The sequence below is a fragment of the Hibiscus syriacus genome, unplaced genomic scaffold (genome assembly GCF_006381635.1).
Source record: "Hibiscus syriacus cultivar Baekdansim isolate YM2019G1 unplaced genomic scaffold, ASM638163v2 tig00110893_pilon, whole genome shotgun sequence".
In the NCBI taxonomy this organism is placed as follows: domain Eukaryota; kingdom Viridiplantae; phylum Streptophyta; class Magnoliopsida; order Malvales; family Malvaceae; genus Hibiscus; species Hibiscus syriacus.
The window spans coordinates 5,499,474-5,508,862 of NW_024062901.1; positions in this window are offsets into that span (position 1 = coordinate 5,499,474).

A 9,389-nucleotide genomic window follows, 5' to 3' on the forward strand; every position below is an offset into this window, starting at 1 on the left:
AAATGATGACCACATTGATTTTTTTTCCAAAACTACCTTTTTGCCTAAATTTTTTTTTCTAAGCGTTTAATCTAGTGTTTGCAATTTCCAATTGGAAATTAATTAAAAAATAAATAAATGAAGGGCAAACTACACATTTAATATATCAACTATCAGTTTTGGTTCGTTTTAAAATCTAAACTTCTAATTTTTTTCAAAAGCATACCTAACTTTTATTTTTCATTTCATTTTAGTACCCGTCTTTAAAAACTTAAAGCGTTTAGTACCTAAATTTTCTATTTTTTTAAAACATAACATTAAATTTTGAATCGGATACTAAACTGAAACAAAAACTAAAATTTTTAACGCCATCTTCGCAAATATTATGCATGCACGTCAGCTGCCTTTTATTATTATTATTTTTCACCTAACCCCCTTCGTCAACTACTTTGTTTCTCCAATAAATTAAGGATATGAAAATGATGTGAGGTAAGGCCGAAGCGAAAAAGCTACTCTATTCTTATCTTATTATTTTTAGGGTAAATTACATGTTCAATACTTATACTTTCAAAATTTTTAAAACCATATATAAAATTTAGTTTTTGTTTAATTTTAGTACCATGTTCAAAATTTAACATTATGTTTTAAAAAAAATTAAAAGTCTTGGTATTAAAATAGACCAAAACTGATAGTTTAGGTACTAAACGCGTCAAGTTCTTAATGATGGGATACTAAAATAAAACCTTAGATACTAAATGCGTTGTTTACCCTTATTCTTATTATCATTAGAGTTAATTCCATAAGAGGTCGCCAAACTATGACCTATATTCTAAATTGGTCTTTAAATTTTAAACATTTTATATCAATCCATAAACTTTAAACTTCATTCTAAAGTGATTTTTTTTAAATTATATTTTATATCGATCCTTAAATTATTAAAATCTTTTTATTTTGATCATTTCGTTAATATATTGTTAGCTCTATTGGTTAAAATAAGTATTTTGTTTTCAAGATATTGAGAATTGAACTTGTGACATTATAAAGAAATAACCTAGTTTTGAAAGTCTTTAGAATTTTTTGAAAGGTCTCGGGTTCAATTGAATGATATTCATAGTTTGAGGATCAATATTTTTTTAAACTTAGAGATTAATTTAAAATAGAGGTCATAGCTTGGGGACTTCTTATGAAATTATCTTTTATTACTATTAGGGTAAACTACACATTTTGTATCTCAAATATTCTTTTTTATTTTATTTTGGTCACTCAATTATTATTTTTTAAATCATGCCTAACGTTGCGTTTTAATCTCATTTTGGTCACTCGCTATTAAAAATATTAATAGAACTACTAACGTGACATTTATTTTTAAAAAATTCAAGGACGTCATGCCATTATCTTATGATGACACGTTAGTATCACTGTTAAATTTTCAATGGTGGGTGACCAAAATATAACGTTAGACATAATTTTGAAATAAAAAAGTTAAATGATCAAAACATAATAAAAATGATAGTTTGAATACTAAACATGTAGTTTACCCTTACTATTATAGTGATGGTGATGAATAAAAACTCAATCAAGAAAGCATCAAGACCTATAGGAACACAACACCCAACAATGTCACTGTCGTGTCCTAACTTTGTGGCGATTGGTTTATGGGATGGGTGACCATCCCCAACCTGCAAGGCCACTGTCCCCTACATACCTTTTTTATAACTTTCAATATGTAGTGGACCAAAAAGTAAATGTTCCGAAATTTTGACAATTTTTTCTTAAACGATATAAATTTAAGTTTAAATCAAAATGTGCAATTTTCGTATTAATTATTTAAAATACTATATATTTATAATAAAAATTGATAATTTTATAGTAATATTTTAACTAATTACTTAAAAAGGAATATAAATTAAATTTAAAAGGTTTACCTCTTTAAAAAGATTGTTACCTTATGAGTAATTACTCAAAAAATTATAATATTTACAATAAAATGTATAATTTTCATAACTTTTATGTAATTACTTAAATATTACTTATTCGTATTGAAATTAGAAAATCTTCAAACATTTTAAATTTAAGGTAAAGTATACAAATATTCCTCAACTATAGGACGATGTTTTGATAGCCAATCGACTATTAAAAGTTACAAAATGATCTTTAGGCTATGGAGAATTATTTTGTTGAGCTTCTCGACTATTAAAAGTTACAAAATGATCACCCGACTATTCATTATATTCAAAATCATCTTTTTTTGTTAGAAAATTGATGGTAGTTTGAGCTTAACGTTAATATGTTGATTGTGATATGATAAAATCTCAAACGAATATCATATTCTAGTCATCATGTTAACGTTCAACTCAAACAATATTTTTTTAATGAAAAAGATCAAGTTTGGAACCTAATGAATAGTTGGATGACTATTTTGTAACTGTTAATAGACGAGAGACTTAACAAAGCAACACTCTATAATCATAGGATCATTTTGTAACTTTTAACAATTGAAAAACTTAATAAAATAATACCATATAACCAAAGGACCATTTGTATACTTTATCTTTAAATTTATTAATATTTAAAAAAAAAAAATAATTATCTATCGTAACTGTATAAATATTAATGCCATTTACTATTGAAATAGTGCGTTTCGTTTGTTTTGTCATATTTGTGCCAAAAGTTAGGATTCATGACTCACCAGTCATGTCTCAATTTGTCTAATCAATTACCTTCATTTTTTTTTGGATAATATTACGTGTATAGTATCTAAACTATCAATTTTAATTTGTTTTATTAACTAAACTTTTGATATTTTTAAAATTATACATAGATTTTAGTTTTTGTTTCATTTTAATACCCTTGTTCCAACATTAAGTTTTGAAAAAAATTAAAAGTTTAAGTACTAAAATGTATCAAAATTGATGGTTTAGTTACTAAACACGTTAAGTTTTTAATAATATAGTACTAAAATGAAACAAAAACTAAACGTTAGGTATATTTTGAAAAAAATGAAAGCTTATGTACTAAAACGAACCAAAACTGATAATTAAGATATTAAAAGCGTAGTTTTCTCTAATTTTTTTAAAAGAATTATTGTTATACTTAATGTCCGAGTTTGAGTACCATATATATCAAGATTATGAATATTTATTGTTAAATAATTGAGAATTTTTAAATAAATACTCTCGTGTATCTAGTTAAAATTTATAAAAACATCAATTACCTTAATTGAAAGAAAAATATAATAAACGAAAATAATATATAAAATAATTGAAAAAGATATATAATATGATCTTACATTCCTATTGTCACGGACCGCGAGCCCACAACCGGGGTCAACACACGAGGAGTAGGCCAAGAGCACTTATGTGGCGTGTTGGACCTTTCTGAACCCATGAAGACTGGCCCATTCCATGGAGATGAAGAGCCTTATACGTTTATGGCAGGAGAATCCTTGGTTTAATGCAAAATCCTCATGATTCTTTCCATAAACATTGTAATCTTTTATCTAAGGCAACATATAGCTAGCTTGATAGAGTTTTCTTAGTTAAGAGAGATTTTGTAATCACAATCCCTTGATTTGTGGGATTTAGGAGATTGTATTTAATCTAGGCCGTCGATGTGCTTAGATCTTAGCCGTTCATTGAGGGGAGCTTCCACTATAAATAGAGGCCTCTCCTCCTCATTTGTACTCACTTCTTCAATTTGAGAAATCACAGAGCATTCTCTCAAAGTTCTCTTGTCTTGCTTATTGTGCTGAGTTCTCTTGTTTTTGCTTCCGTTGGGAATCTAAGCATCCTTGCTTGGGTTGTTTTCAGGCTGACTTAGCCGCAATCACAAAGAAGGCGACTAAGGCCGCACGTTCGAGGTGTTTAAGTTCCAAGGGCGTGACAAGTGGTATCAGAGCCAGTTTTGCGAGAAATGGCACAACACAACAATGACGAGGTCCCAGCAGCCAGTGAAGTGATGGAGATTCTTGCTGTTGCGGCGAAGAAGCGTGGAAGCTCGAAGGATGTTGTGGCATCATTTGAGCAAAGGATTGGCAGATTGGAAGATCGATATAACGAAGTTCAGGAGACTCAAGACTCGGTTGAATCTCGCTTGGAGAAACTGGAGTCTGTGGAGGATGTGCTTCGCGAAGAAACCCAAACACTCATCAACGACATGACAGAGACGGTGGATGAGCGTACCCGAGGTCTCGAGAGCATGTACTTGGCCATGAGGGCCGAACTGATGCGGGAGATGAAGGAGATCAAGAGTGAGTTGCTTGTCTACAAGGCTGCAGTGTTGAATGGAGTGATTGGGGAGGCGCAAGCACCAAGACCCAGGATCGACGTCCCTAAGCCGAAGGAGTTCAAGGGGAGTCAAACTGCCCAAGATATGGAGAATTTTATTTGGGGCATGGAGCAATTCTTTCGAGGCATGGGCATCGGGGATGATGCCACCAAGGTAAATGTTGCTTCAAATTATCTTGCTGATGCTGCTATGTTATGGTGGCGACACAGGTGTACCGAAAAGGTAGATCCGATTGGGACATGGGAAGAATTTGTTGGCGAACTCAAAGAGCATTTCTATCCGAAGAATGCTGTGCTCGAGGCTCGAGCAAAACTGAAGCAGTTGAAGCATGACCGTACAATCTTGGAGTATGTCAAGAACTTCACTGAGATCAAGATGCAAATTCCCGACTTAGGTGAGTCAGAAGGGTTCTTTGCATTCATGGATGGACTACAACGGTGGGCCAACTTGGAGATCCAGAGGAGGGTAGTGAAAACTCTCTCCAAGGCATTGGATGAAGCCGAGGCCATTGCCCCATTTGAAATAAAGAAGACCGACTCTCACAAACCAAAGCCAAAACCCAAAGGTAATGGTGGGGGAGAGAAGGCCAGAGGAGGCTCCAAAAAGCCAGCAGGGGGTAATGGGAAGCAGAATGATCGACCCAAAAAGCTTTCCAATCCTTGGGAGAAGAATGGAGAATTATCGTGCTTCAATTGTGGAGGAATTCACATGAAGAGGGATTGTCCTCAGCTTGTGAAAGTTGCTGCCATCAAGGAGAATGATGGGGAAGAGAAGGAGACCTTGAAGCTAGTTCCATGGAGATCAAGAAGGGTCACAAGAAGAAGGGACTGATGTACGTAAACATCACCGTGGCGGGCCAAAAGATGAGTGCACTAGTGGACACGGGTGCCTCAGAGTTGTTCTTGTCCGAACAAGCTGCCAAGAAACTTGATCTTCGTGTAGAGAAGACAAGTGGCTTCATTAAAACCGTCAATACCAAGGAGGTTCCGATTGTTGGGGAAGCAAGAGGAATCAAGCTTAGCATTGGAGGATGGACCGGGAAGGAGTCCATAAAGGTAATCCCACTCGATGATTTCGACTTTGTTATTGGGATTAGTTTCCTTGATCGGATTAATGCGTTTCCCTTGCCATTTGCCGATTGCCTAGTAATTTGTGATCCGAAGCACCAATGCATTGTTTCGGTAAGTCGAGAGTCTGGAACCGATGCCAAGATGTTGTCCGCGATCCAGTTCTCAAAGGGGGTGCGCAGGGAGGAACCCACATTTGTGGCTTCATTGGTGGGAGCTGAGCCCACAATGACCGAGGAAGTCCCGACTGAAGTGGGACAAGTATTGGCAGAGTTTAGGGATGTGATGCCAACAGAGTTGCCGAAGTGTTTGCCACCGAAGAGAGAGGTGGACCACAAGATCGAGCTCATGCCGAATGCGGAGCCTCCCGCCAAGGCACCGTACCGTATGGCCCCACCGGAGTTAGAGGAGCTTCGCAGACAGTTGAAAGAGCTCCTAGATGCGGGGTATATCCGACCGTCGAAGGCACCCTTTGGTGCACCGGTGCTATTCCAGAAGAAGCATGATGGCTCCCTTCGAATGTGCATCGACTACCGAGCTTTAAACAAGCTCACTGTGAAGAACAAGTACCCAATCCCATTGATTGCTGACTTGTTTGATCAACTTGGTGGTGCAAGGTGGTTCACCAAGTTAGATTTGCGGTCCGGATACTACCAAGTCAGGATAGCCGAAGGTGATGAACCGAAGACTGCTTGTGTGACGCGCTATGGTTCATATGAGTTTCTAGTGATGCCCTTTGGCCTCACAAATGCCCCTGCTACCTTCTGCACATTGATGAATAAGGTACTACAACCCTTTCTTGATCGTTTCGTTGTAGTTTACCTTGATGACATTGTGGTGTATAGTAAGACCTTGGAGGAACACGTTGAGCACTTGAGAAGGTTGTTCCAAGTCTTACGGGAGAACGAGCTCTATGTCAAGGAGGAAAAGTGCTCGTTTGCGCAGAAGGAGGTGCCGTTCCTAGGCCATATCGTTGGAGGAGGCAAGCTCCAGATGGATAGGGACAAGATTCGGGCGATTGATGAGTGGAAGCCACCCACCAAGGCGACCGAGATGAGAGCATTCTTGGGACTAGCCAACTACTACCGACGGTTCGTGAAGGGCTATTCCAAGATTGCCACACCTTTGACCGAGTTGCTCAAGAAGGACAAGGTGTGGGATTGGAGCACGGAGTGCCAAGAAGCTTTTGAAAAGATCAAGGAAGCCATGGTGAGTGAGCCCGTGTTGGTGTTGCCAGACTACACCAAGCCTTTTGTTGTTTTCACCGATGCATCCGACGTCGCCATCGGTGGAGTCCTAATGCAAGAGGGACATCCGGTTGCATATGAGAGCCGGAAGCTCAATGAGACCGAGAGGAGGTACTCGGTTCATGAGAAGGAGATGACTGCAGTGGTGCACTGCTTGCGCACTTGGCGTCACTATTTGCTTGGTTCCAGGTTTATGGTCTTTACCGACAACGTTGCAAATAGTTATTTTCTCACCCAAAAGAAGCTTTCTCCCAAGCAGGCTCGTTGGCAAGAGTTTCTTGCCGAGTTCGACTTTTCTATAGAGTACAAGCCAGGGAAGGTGAACTGTGTTGCGGATGGCTTAAGCCGGAGGTATGCCATCGAGACTGTGGAAGGTACTTTGCTTGAGAGGATCAAAGAAGGGTTGCCTCATGACCCTGTGGCCGAGAGAATCATTGATGGAGCTAAGGAGGGGCGAACCGGGGAGTTTTGGCTCGAGGGGGAGTTGCTTTATTATCGAGGACATCGTCTCTTTGTACCTCGATATGGAAAGCTGCACAAGGAGCTCATGAAGGAATACCATGATTCCAAGTGGGCGGGACATCCGGGAGTTGATCGAACCTTGGCACTACTTTCGGAGCAATACTATTGGCCACACATGACTGAGGATGTGCAGGCCTATGTGAAGACTTGTCTTGTGTGCCAACAAGACAAAATCGAGGCAAAGAAACCGGCGGGATTGTTACAACCTTTGCCCATTCCTGAGCGCCCATGGGAGAGTATTTCCATGGATTTTATCATTGGTTTGCCCAAGACTGATGGACTTTCGAGTATTATGGTTGTGGTTGACAGGTTTTCGAAGTATGCGACGTTCATTCCAGCGTCCAAGGTGTGTCCAGCCGTGGAGGCAGCTCGACTTTTCCTCAAGCATGTGGTGAAGTTTTGGGGGATGCCAAAAACCATCATTAGTGATCGGAACACACGGTTCACAGGAAGGTTCTGGACGGAGTTGTTCAAGTTGATGGGATCAAGCTTGAACTTTTCTACCGCAGTTCATCCACAAACCGACGGGCAAACTGAGCGAGTGAATGCTCTGTTAGAGATTTATCTGAGGCACTATGTGAGTGCCAACCAACGTGACTGGCCGAAGTTGTTGGATGTGGCCCAGTTTTCCTACAACTTGCAACGGAGCGAGGCGACAAACCAGAGTCCATTCGAGATCGTGACCGGGCAACAACCATTGACACCCAACACGGTTGTTACCAAGTATGATGGGCCAAATCCATTAGCGCACAATGTTGCCAAGGAGTGGCATGAGCAGCATGACTTAGCCCGAGCTTGTTTGCACAAGGCGGGGAAGCGGACCAAGAAGTGGGCCGACCGAAAGCGTAGGGACGTGAACTTTGAAGTTGGCGATCTTGTCCTTGCGAAACTGGCCAACATTTTGCGCCATGCAGATGTGCACAAGGGACTTGTGCGGAGGTATGAGGGTCCGTTCCGAGTTGTGAAGCGGGTAGGCACCATGGCCTACAAGTTGGAGTTGCCTCCAACCATCCGAGCGCATCCCGTCATCCATGTGAGTCTACTCAAACCGTACCATCAGGATACGGAGGATCCAGATCGAGGCAAGTCACACCGAGCACCAGTCGGAGTTGTGGTCTCCTATGACAAGGAGATCCAAGACATACAGGCGGAGAGAGTAATTCGACGACCAGGACATCGCCCAAGGCATGAGTACTTTGTTATGTGGAAGGGACAACCCGAGTGTGAAGAGAGTTGGGAGCATGCCGAGGGACTTTGGCAATTCAAGACCATGATAGACCAGTTTCATGCGAGACGAGTGACGAGGGCGTCACCGGAACCAGTGGGGGAGGGTGTCACGGACCGCGAGCCCACAATCGGGGTCAACACACGAGGAGTAGGCCAAGAGCACTTATGTGGCGTGTTGGACCTTTCTGAACCCATGAAGACTGGCCCATTCCATGGAGATGAAGAGTCTTATACGTTTATGGCAGGAGAATCCTTGGTTTAATGCAAAATCCTCATGATTCTTTCCATAAACATTGTAATCTTTTATCTAAGGCAACATATAGCTAGCTTGATAGAGTTTTCTTAGTTAAGAGAGATTTTGTAATCACAATCCCTTGATTTGTGGGATTTAGGAGATTGTATTTAATCTAAGCCGTCGATGTACTTAGATCTTAGCCGTTCGTTGAGGGGAGCTTCCACTATAAATAGAGGCATCTCCTCCTCATTTGTACTCACTTCTTCAATTTGAGAAATCACAGAGCATTCTCTCACAGTTCTCTTGTCTTGCTTATTGTGCTGAGTTCTCTTGTTTTTGCTTCCGTTGGGAATCTAAGCATCCTTGCTTGGGTTGTTTTCAGGCTGACTTAGCCGCAATCACAAAGAAGGCAACTAAGGCCGCACGTTCGAGGTGTTTAAGTTCCAAGGGCGTTACACTATGAATATATATAAAATTCAATTCTTTTATCCATAATTGTTTTGAATCTGAATTTGTATTTATTAATAGCATGATTATACTTGTAATCTTCAAAATAATTGTAGTACAGACGTTAACCGTTAAAAGTACAGCGCAAGCCGGCGTTTCTCGGTTTCTCTCTATCTTTTGATTCCCTGTTTCTTGGCAATTGAACATAGCCTACTCAATTAATCCAGGTGACTGGTTTTCTTTTTTCACTAATTATTCACTGATTAGACAGATTTTCTGTTCAATTATCCAGTAATTATGAACTGTTTTTTTAATAAAATAGTTTAATTCCAGAATTAATTCTTTTTCAATTATTTGCTGAGCGATCGTTGAAGGAAT